At 37.6% G+C, this 12,017-nt stretch overlaps 1 pseudogene; it reads left to right on the forward strand.

Moving 5' to 3' along the window:
• The first annotated feature begins 1,930 nt into the window (after positions 1-1,930).
• The window catches only part of LOC125863856 (high mobility group B protein 13-like), a 33,096-nt pseudogene continuing 23,009 nt past the window's right edge, over positions 1,931-12,017 (forward strand).

A 12,017-nucleotide genomic window follows, 5' to 3' on the forward strand; every position in this document is an offset into this window, starting at 1 on the left:
TTAGTATGAGGACCTAAAGTTAATACTTAGCATGAGTAGTGTTATGGCGTGCTATTCATGCATTGCACAAGTATAACTTAGGCTTACTAAAGAGAAGTTGTAAAATGGGATTATTCTATAGTTGCCCTTCCTAGTTATAATTGACTAAAGCTGAGAGATTCCCTTAGTTATGAGAGTTAAACTAATAATGAGACCAAAGGAGGGTGAGTATGACTAAGATTACTTCAAGGCTATGCTTAGGGTGAAGGGTAGTATGGGATGACTTTCATGCATTGCACAAGTGTGTCTTGAGGTTACTTAGGAGTATCGTTCCCTAATGGTAAGAATAGCTTATGAGTTGACCATGTATATAGGCTATGATTAAGATGATCATAAATGGATACTTGGCTTGGGTGGTATTATGGGATGCTATTCTTGCTTCACACATGTATGCTTTTGAGGTTACTTAAGAATGGTGCTATTATGGTAAAGAGGACTAAGAGTCTATTATGCTTATATGAGTATGACTATGTCTTATGTTGACTTTTGTTTATATGAAGCTTATATTGGTGACTATGCTATGACTATGATGGTTATGTTATGACTATGTTATTATCTCTTATGCTAATGTCTTATGTTGACTAACCATTTTGAGATGCTCTTATGATGTTGTGCTAGATTTCATACTTGGTACATTTTGCACTAATGCATATTGCCTACATTCTAATCAAATGTAGGGTTGAAGAGATTAGGTTGCTTTGAAGGCTAGGTTTCCAAGTATCAAGAAGAGTTGAAGAATTGGTGAGTCCTCATAGCTTCGAGGACAAACCCCTTATTCCCTTTATGTCATTTCTTTATGTTTTTAGACTTTATATGAGCTGCGTCCCAAAGACTGTTATTCATGAGTTTAAATAGATGGTTTGAGATAGGTTTTAGTAAGACTTTTGTTTGCTTTTAAAAATAAGACATTGATTGTAAAAGTTTTAAATTGTTCTATATTTTCATTTATATTACCTATGTTATGATGCTAATGTCTTATATGAGACCCCTCAGGGTCAAGTATGTCATGTTACATCTAGAGGGTACCCCTAGGTCGTCACAAAGTTGGTAATCAGAGCACAAGGTTTAGAATGGTTCTTGGATTGTCTCAAACCAGGTCTAGTAGAGTCTTGTTCATAAATGTGAAGCACACCAAATATATGAATAAGAGTCTATTGGATGTTTAGGAAATCTCATTGCTTCATTCTCTAAATTCATGCTATAGAGTTTAGATCTAGTAGGTCTTTCTCCTAACGTTTTCCCTATGGTTTTTGAAGTTATGGTTAATACTAGGGCTAATGCTAGGAGGGATGAGGAAGACAATTGAGAACAAGAGATTCTTCCACAAGTTCCAAACCAAGTTCCTCCTCAAGTTCCAAATGACCTTCCAATTGGGAATGCTACTCTTGTGGAATTTAGGGCTTCTATTTAATTATTGGCTCAGGCCTTGACGACACAAGCCAATAGAGAGGTGGTGGCTCCAGCAAACCCAATAAGGGGGATGGCTTCTTCTAGGGTGAGAGAGTTTTTGAGGATGAACGCTCCAAAGTTTTATGGCTCTAAAGTGGAAGAAGATCCTCAAGGTTTTATAAATGAGGTGTATAAGGTGCTTGCCATCATGGGATTAACTTCGGTAGAGAAAGTGGAGCTAGCCGCTTATCAATTGAGGGATGTAGCATAAATTTGGTATGAGCAATGGAAAGATAGTAGGCCGGTAGAGGCGGTTCCCGTAGATTGGGAGATGTTTAAGGAGGAATTCCTTGATAGGTTCTTTCCCCTAGAGTTGAGGGAGCTAAAGATGCAATAGTTCATAAATCTTAAGCAATGGGATATGAGTGTAAAATAGTATTCCCTTAAGTTCACCCAACTATCCAAATATGCTCCAACCATAGTGGGGGATTCTAGGGCCAAGATGAATAAGTTTGTGATGGGAGTGTCCGAATTAGTGGTCAATGAATGTCGTTTGGCAATGCTTATCCCTAGTATGAATATTTCCTGTCTCATGGTGCATGCTCAACAAATTGAGGAGCAAAATCTTAAGAAAATGAATAGGGAGGAGAAAAGAGCTAGATCTGATGATGGGAACTTTCTTAATGCTAAGTCTGATGGACAAGGTAGGCCTAGGACTAAACCAAAGTATTCTGGCCAAGAATCTCCATTTCCTAAGCCTAGTTGCACCAAGTGTGGGAGGAATCATCTTGGTAAGTGCCTAGCCTGCATGGATGGTTGCTATGGGTGTGGGAGGATGGGCACAAAATGAGAGATTGTCTGGTCCTTAAAGCTAAAGGAAGAGAGGGTAAGAAAGTTGACTCTAGTGGTGTTGATGAAGAACTTCAAAAGAAAAATAGGTTTTATGCTCTCCAATCTAGAGAAGATCAAGAGTGATCACCTCATGTCCCTTCCGGTATGTGTTTATGTTTTAGTAAATTTCCGGATTTCTTGTCTTGTATGACTTGTTATGATGGACTTGAAGTTGTCTTTATTATGAGTGGTGCTTCATTGTTGCCTTATGTTATGACTTGTGTATAGAAGAACTTGTGTAGGCTTACTCCCAAGTGAGGGATAGTGTGCCTATCTAGTAGGGCTATTGTGTGCTTAGGTGTTGCCATGATTTCCTTATATGCATGTTCATGAAAATGCAAGGGTCTTGTAAGAAATGACTTATATACATTGTTTTTCTCGTGTTGAAGTGCATTTGAGTAGGTTTGCATATGTACTTCATGAGTTGAGTTATGAGCATGCCTTAGTTTGGAGTTGAAAGATTTCCTCCTTAAATAAATGCTTTTTGAGAGAAAGTTGCATTTTGGCTCCATGAGGGTGTATTGAGCATATTTTAGTTAGGAGATGTTAGTTCCTCCTTGAGAATGAGTAGTAGATATAGAGTTTCATGCATTTTGGGTTGGTAGATGTAGTTCCTACTCCCTTGAGTTGCATTGAACGAGTTTAGTTTTGAATTAAAGTTGTCTTGCTTTATTGTGTGCATTTAGATGTAGTGCATGCATAATGGGCTGCTAAGTTAGAGTTGTGACTTTGGGAAGTGTTTAAAGTGTCATTGAGGATGAATGTTCCCAAGTGGGGGATATTGTAACACCCCGTAAGTTAGTGAGTTGAACTAGTGGGTTCTAGAGCCTTTCGTAAGAGTTTTGGAGTGGTGTATGAGGATTCAAATCAAAATAAATGATTCCCGTACTTAGAGTAGGGGTTTTAGGGGTTAAACATCCGGGTACGACCCCCAAAGGACCACCCAAGGGGTCCTTGAGGGGCCCCCCCAAAAACAGTCCCCAAAACTGTCAAATGTGTGACCTACGGATGGCTATCTACGGCCAGTAGATCAATCCACGCCCCATAGGTCATGGGTGTAGGTCAAGGCCTGTTAAGGCCTGCCAAGGGAAGCCTCAGGTGCAAACCACGAGGGTGCAGCACGGGCACTAGCCCCATCCACGGTCCGTGGATGGGTGGGCATAGGTGCTGCCAGTTTTTAGAGTTTTAGTTTTAGTTAGGGGGTATGGGAATTAATTAAGTTATTAATTAGGGATTAAGGTTGGTCGGTTAGTTAGTTAATTAGACACCTATATAAGTCTAATACACCCCGAAATTAATGGATTTAAGTCATTCATCTAAGAACCCCCAAATACTCTCCGGATATTATCTCTCTAGAATTGAAGAAGAAGAAGGAGAAGAGAAGGGAAGAGGGCAGCAACTAGGTCGAAATTCTCCATTGAAGCAAGCTTTATTTAGGGCTTTGAATTAAGGTATGTTAAGATTATTCATCTATGGGTTCTTCCACCCATAGAGCCCCCATAGTTTCCCCACTTGTGAAATCAAAAACCCAATTCTAGCTAGGGTAGTGCTTGCATTGTGGGTAGGGTTTAGGTGTGATACCAATCTAGTGGAAATCACCCAATTATGATTGATTTAGCTTTGCTTAATGATATTATGATGATTTCATGTGATTTCTATGGTAAACCCTAATATAAATTGATGAATGTGATCTTTGTGGGTTTATGCCATTAGAGGCAAAGTTGAAGGTTCATAGTTGATCTTCCTAATTCAATATTATATGTAGTAATTGATCAAAGTTAGGATCATAAAATCATGAATTGAACTAGACTCTATTTTATATGATTGATCTTGACTTGTAAAGTTATAATTGAACCTTTATGATCAATTAAGACTAGAATCACCTAGTAATGAAAGATGTGATCAAATTACCTGGAAATCTAGGTATAAACAAGAGATTAAGAAAGAAACCTTGAGAGTAAGGTTGTGATCATGATAGCTAGGGCTTTAGGGTGAAGCTAAGGTGGTTAACTATTAATGCTAAGGCTTTGAGAGTAAAGACTAAAAGAGAAAAGAAGTCTAATAGGTTGGATTTTGGTGAAAGGCATATACTCACCTAACTTACCTTATGTATGCTTGATAGATAAAAGTGATACAATCACTTGAACATGGATTGGTTGTTAAGGACATCCTTCCATGATTTATGAGCGTTAAGTAAGGCTTAACAAGTAAACCTTGAGGTGTATGCTTGGATCCAAGTGGATATTGACAATGAGATGGAGTGTCACACAAGATAGGATCCGAACTCCAAGAATAAAGGAGAGCCACACCTAGTTGATGTGAGGACTATCCAAGTTAAAGGGGCAACTCTTATGTAGTAGAGTGTAGGTTTACCCAAAGTTAGGTCTCATGAGATGGGGGCCTTCACATAGCTGAGTTAAGGTTCCTAGTAGCAATCTTCATATCCTATGAACTAAGACATGCTTAAAGAAGCATCTCATAGTGTTCTAAAGCGTAATTGAACTAAGACTTACTTAATGAAGTACCTCATAGTGTTCAAGAGTATAAGTGGACTTAGACATGCTTAAGGTAGTATCTAATAGGATCCATGTGAAGAAGGAACATAGACATACTTAAGAGTGTATCTCATAGTGTTGAAAGTAGAAAGGGGTTTAGGCATGCTTAAGTAAGTATCTCATAGTATCCATGCTAATAGCGAACATAGACATACTAAAGGAAGTATCTCATAGGGTTCAACCTAGTAATGAACTAAGATGTGCTTAAGAGAGTACCTCATAGTGTTCTAAAGTTAAAGAGAGGAACTAGGTTCCACACCAAGAAGTGTTAGTATGAGGACCTAAAGGTAGTACTTAGCGTGAGTAGTATTATAGGTGCTATTCATGGATTGCACAAGTATGACTTAGGGTTACTAAAGAGAAGTTGTAAGATAGGATTGTGCTATAGTTTCCCTTCCTAGTTATAGTTGAATAAAGGTGAGAGATTCCCTTAGTTATGAGAGTTAAACTAATAATGAGACCAAAGGAGGGTGAGTATGACTAAGATGACTTCAAGGCCATGCTTAAGGTGAAGGGTAGTATGGGATGCCTTTCATGCATTGCACAAGTGTTTCTTGATTTTACTTAGGAGTATGGTTCCCCTATGAAAAGAAGAGCTTATGAGTTGATCATGTATATAGGCTACGATTAAGATGATCAAAAAGGGATACTTGGCTTGGGTACTAATACGGGATGCTATTCTTGCTTTGCCCATGTATGTTTTTGAGGTTACTTGAGAATGGTGTTATTATGGTAAATAGGACTAAGAGCCTATTATGCTTATATGAGTATGACTATGTCTTATGTTGACTTATGTTTATATGAAGCTTATGTTGGAGACTATGCTATGAATATGATGGTTATGTTATGACTATGTTATTATCTCTTACGCTTATGTCTTATGTTGACTAACCATTTTGAGATGCTCTTATGATGTTGTGCTAGCTTTCATACATGGTACATTTTGTACTAATGCATATTGACTACATTCTAATCAAATGTAGGGTTGAGGATATTGAATTTCTTTGAAGGCTAGATTTCCAAGTATCAAGAAGAGTTGAAAAATTAGTGAGTCCTCATAGCTTCGATGACAAACCCTTATTCCCTTTATGTCATTTCTTTATGTTTATAGACTTTGTATGGGCTGTGTCCCAAAGACTTCTATTCATGAGTTTAAATAGATGGTTTGTGACAAAGCTTTTAGTAAGACTTCTGTTTGCTTTTAACAAAATAAGACATTGATTGTAAAAGTTTTAAATTGTTCCATATTTTAATTTATATTCCCTATGTTATGAAGCGAACGACTTATATGAGACCCTTCGGGGTCAAGTATGCCATGTTACGTCTATGGGGTACCTCTGGGTCATGACAGATTCATTAGGTGAGAACAACCTTTCAACCTTAGAATCATTAATATGTGAGTAAACCTTTCACATCAGGTGCATAGTGTTAATGAGAATAGCTTTCAATCAACACAACACATTATCATAGTCCTAGACATTTCATGCATAGTCATGTGTAAGGGTATGGGGATAATTATATTTTAACAATACCACAAGTACACAATAGTCATAAGATCTTTACTTTCTAAGTGAATCGTGAGTTCATACACAATTCTTATAAACATGTACTATAACGACCCGAAAGGACCCCCTAGTCGTTACCGGCGTATTCGACCTCAAAGAGGTCTTATACAAGCCCTTAACATTTGTCAAAACATGTATCATAGAATAAAATCACGGAAAATTTAAAGCTTCTACTTTGGAAGTTCAACTTCACTTCATATATGAAAAATAGAATCTAACTTCGTCACAGTGCACCAACTAGACATAGAAGTATCAAAAATGGGACTTAGCCCTTACATCAATAAGAAGTCTTGAAAATAAGAAGTACAACAATGTCTTTCAACATAAGCAAAGAACTAAACATAGAAGCTAGATTATAGGGTCTTGTCCTCGGACTTGAGGACTCACCAACTTGGGGAAGCAACTCCAAGTGTCTTGAGAAGTAAGCTTGAATCCTCAACGGCCCGAACCTAAATGTTTGGGAAATGGGAGAAAATATGGGTTAGTACAACACACGTACTAAGTATGGCTACTATGTATAAAAACCATTGAAATATGCATAAAAGGACATTTTATTCAAAACATGCTTTTTACCAAGTAAATCCAATATATGCACACAAATTAAGTATCATAGTCCAAACCAACATAATATCATCCCAACATGTAGACAGCCCAAGCAATACTAGTGCAATGCAAAGAATAGAACCCATAACCCTATTCAAAGCCAAGTATCACATTAAACAACCTACTTCATGCATTCATTCATAAGATCATACATAACATAGCTTCAACATACATAAGTCATAATAATCATAATTTTAAGAGAACACTACTACAACCATCTCTTAGGATCCCACAAGTGCAATGTGCAAGAGAAGTCCCATACCCTCCCTTACACTATGTAGAAACTCTTAATAAAGCCCTAGTAAGAGTTCACACCTTTCATACCTCCATTTACTTTTACATTAGGGAAATATTGCAAAAACCGACATAGACCGTGAGAGCTACATGGAATCCGGTGTTCTACTCCTACACCGAAAAGAGAGGGTTAACACTTGCCTAAGGTGTAACCATTCATACATAGCTATCTAGGTGGATCCACTAAGCTAGAGTCCTATGTGGGTACATAGTTAAGGGTCAAGGAGATTGCTTCTAGAAACCCTAACTTACTAAACGTAGGGGTTTCCATCTCATGAGACAACACATACCGTAGGTAATCCGGACTTACTAAACGTGAGGAAACCCATGTGGGGAGCCGGGCATACTAAACGTGAGACCCCCATTCCATTTACATGCCCTTTCAGTGCTAAGCATCTAATTCCCTTTTGTAACCATCTTTAGTCATCACATAAGTTCACATTAGCCTTTAATAGACCCTTATGTAGACATCTTACCATAATCGCTCATATGTGTTCATAAGTGAGTAGCAATCCTTTCACTTTAGAGACACTTAGCAAGTGAGTAAACCTTTCACTTTACATGACACTACAATCATGAGAACTACCTTTCAATCATATAGCAATCATACCATAATATACATACATACTTCATACATAATTCAAGTGTATAGGGTTAAGGTTGAGGAAACTAGGTCATCAACACCATAATAACACATTAGGTATAGCATCATTACAATCTAAGTAATTCACCTTTCATACTTGAGTTCAAAGAAGAACCAACCTTCATACCTTCTTGCCCTTCGTGGGACATCCATACTTCAATTACCAAGAAATTCATAACCAATACATAATACAAAGTAAATCATGAAGTAATAACATAATCAACATCAATATAAGCAATTGACATATTCCCTTCAAGGCTTCATTCAAAGACTCAACCCTTATTTCATAAAAATTATACATAACCTAGGGTAGAATCATCATACAAACATGAATTACATGACATCACATTCAATTCATAGCCTTCAATCAATATCCAACACAAACTAGGGTTAGAATTAGGAAAAGAAGGAGAAACATAGGTCTCATGGGGAATTCTTCAAGAAGCCACAAATAGAACATAAATTCATCCATAATTGTTCATATAACATCAATCAAAGTTGGTTTATAACATCAATTTCACTTTAGAAAGAAGACCCACGTTTTTCGATTGAAACCTAGAAATTGGAGATTTTGAAATTCATCTTGAATGGGCCTCTTGGGGAAAGAAATCCCAAGAGTGATAAGCAACCATACCTTATAGATGAATTAACCACAAAAATCTGAGTTGAAACCTTGGAGAGTTGGTCTTCTTCTTAAAGTTCCAATCTTCTTCAATGGAGTTCTTGAGAAGAGAGAGAGAGAGTAGAGAGAAGGAGGAACTTTAGGTTTAGATCTTTGGGGTTTTGTGTTTGAGTGATAAAAGTGAGGTAAATTGACTTAAAAATCATTATATACATGTCCCCTAAAGTACCCTAAATACCCCTTACTTAAATGGACTCTTTAATGAAGTAAAAATAGATTTATGAATTTCTGCATTTTCGTCGCGGAACAAGTCCGCGACGCGGAGCTATTCCCTGAAGATATTTGGAATTAAATTTTGTGACAGTAGAGTCCGCGACACGACCGCGTCATGAACAAGATTTTTGCTCCTTGGGGGAGCAAGGCCGCGACGCACACCTATTCCCACCAAGTGCAATTTGTAAGCTGCCTTGGCAGCTTGCTTGGCCAAGGTTGGGGTCCTCCTCGGGGACTCTTAGGGTGGCCCCGGGGAGTCGTATTCAAACGTGTTGATCCTATGAACATATATTTAACTGTTTTAAACCTTTTTACAAGATTATACCATCATACGACACACCCAAACCTGCCCAAAACCTAAGGACACACTAGAGCATATTCTTCTCTAGTTTCCAGACGTCGTGATCGTTTCTTGACATTTAGACTTTTACTCTTCCAAACCAAGTCAATTACATTAGTTTAGGTTTATAAACATCATTTTAACTATTTTTAAGTCATTATTCATTAGGTGAGGCTCTAACTTAAGTCATAAAATTTTCGGGGTGTTACATGTACAAACCTTCATAAATTTACCCTTCAAGGGCTATGAATCAACTCAACCCAAACATCTAGAATTACTACATTAGAAAAGGGGAATATCATGATTCAATAATACAAACAACACCTTAGTCACATCATATTTATGTTCATTCATGTGGTGTGTGTGTGTGATTGTCCTTTCAATGACACAACAATAATATTATCCTCATAGACATTTCACTCTCAAAGTGTTCATAAAACATGCACATAATATCATAATCATGCATACTCCTCATATCTTGCATTTAAGGATCATAGGGCCTATTCAGTCAACACATCTAGCATTTACTACTGTCACGACCCAAGGCTACCCTCTAGATGTGACACGGTGTACAAAGCTCCGAAAAGCCTCTTACAAGCCTCATAGAATATCATGAACATAAGAACATAGGAAAATAGTTCGGAATTTAAAACTTTTCTTTCCAATCGAAGTCTTTTATAAAATGAGAGAGTCTATAACACCATAAAAGCTAGCACAAAGTCAGCATGAGACATAATCATATGAGATAATAACATAGTCATAACATAATCATCATAGTCATAGCATAATCATCATAGTCATAGAATAATCTCCAACATAAGCATCATATCAAAATAAGTCAACATAAGACATATTTAATTAGCATAGGAGATAACTCATAATCTATCCAAGTCTTCGACATAAGCATCACATAAACATAACTGGCTCTTAGTCATATCTACCATAATAGCACCATTCTCAAGGAACCTTAAAAGCATACAAGTTCAAAGCATGAATAGCATCCCATAATGCCACCCAAGCCAAGTATCCCTTTTTGGTCATCTAAATCATAGCCTATATACATGGTTAAGTCTTAATCTTTCTACCATAAGGGAACCATCCTCCTAAGTAACCTCAAATCACACTTGTGCAATGTATGAAAGGCATCCCATACTACCCTTCACACTAAGTATAACCTTGAAGTCATCATAGTCATATTTATCCTACTTTGGTCTCATTACTAGCTTACTTCATATATACAAGGGAGCTGTCACCTTTAGTCAATCATATCATGTCAAGGAAGGCAACTATAGCACAATCCTATCTAAGCATATATAATATAAGAGAAACACCTCATCAGTCACCTTAAGGCAAGCTTATGTCATGCATGAACAAGACCCCATAATCCTACCCATGCTAAGCTAGACACTTTAGGTTTATAATTCATGTTCATCATCTCTTAACATCATAAAGAAAAGGGTAATCACCTCTTAGTCATGCATGTATTGGAGAGTTATCTAGAACTACTATCCAAACTAATCATGCTCATGTTCATATATGCAAGGGGGAGTCACCTCAAGGTATAAATGTTTAGTTCATCATTAAGGACAAGGGAAGTCACCTCAAGCCACACATATCATGGAATTATAAAGACAAGGGTATTCACCTCTAGTCATACATATCAATGAATCATAAATACAAGGGTATTCACCTCTAGTCATACATATCAATGAATCATAGGTATTCGCCTCCATGTTCATTAGTAGAGGAATATAGGTATTCGCCTCTATATTCATTTTAAGGTGATATAGGTATTCGCCTCCGTATCCATTTTAATGTATAATGTAGGTATTCACCTCCACGTCACCATGTAAGGATCATAGGTAATTGCCTCCATGAACAACATAAAGGCTAATGGGTAATCACCTCTTGTAACGACCCGTAAAATGAATAGGTGAAATTAGAGCCTAACATGTGTGTGTTTGAGTTGGTGTGAGGTTTGAGGGTGTTTAATATTATTCCGAGCTTTGGTTAGGGGGTTTAGGGGTCAAACGTCAAGGTACGACTCCCCAAGGACAACCCTAGGGGTCCTTGAGGAGGACCCTTAGTCTAACCCCCAAGACCCCAAAGAACCATGAAAGTCACCAAAGGTTTGGTGACCTACGGAATGCGACCACGCCCCGTAGGTCCAACCACACCCCATGGATGGCCTCCATAGGTCAAGCCCCCTATTTCCAAGCTGCAGCCCCAGACCACGGACCAACAGGACGGTTTGTTAGGGAACTCACTGTCCGTGAGTCTAGGGCGTGGTTCACTACCAGTTTTCTGTCCAAGTCGGCAAAGGTGAGGGGTGGTTTGGTAAATTCCTCCCTTGGTTAGTTTGGGTCATGTACAGTTATTATTGGTTTATTAATATATTTTAAGGGTTTTTAATGTATTAAAACATATTTTAGATTTCATTATTTCAAAAACCAAAATCAAAACCTCCCCTCCCCTCTAAAAGCTCTCCCTAGAAACCTCCATTAGAGGTGAAGACTTCAAGCTTCCAAGGTCAAGACTTCAAGTTTTTCAAGGGATTTTCATGGATTTCCTCCATTAAAGGTATGATGGTCTTCATCCTTGACTTAGTTTCTTTCAAGGAGCCAATCTCAAAAGTGATTTCAAGTCTCCAATGTTTTGTCTAAAACCCTAGTTTTTAATCTATGCATGGGTTCGATTCTAAATGATATCCAAAGGCTTTATTGCATTGATTAATGAATGAGTTGTGGATTAAAAGATGAATTAAGTTGATTTCTTCCTAGAACCCATGTTTTCCCCCAATTTC

Source organism: Solanum stenotomum, chromosome 5 (genome assembly GCF_019186545.1).
Source record: "Solanum stenotomum isolate F172 chromosome 5, ASM1918654v1, whole genome shotgun sequence".
NCBI classification, from domain to species: Eukaryota; Viridiplantae; Streptophyta; class Magnoliopsida; order Solanales; family Solanaceae; genus Solanum; species Solanum stenotomum.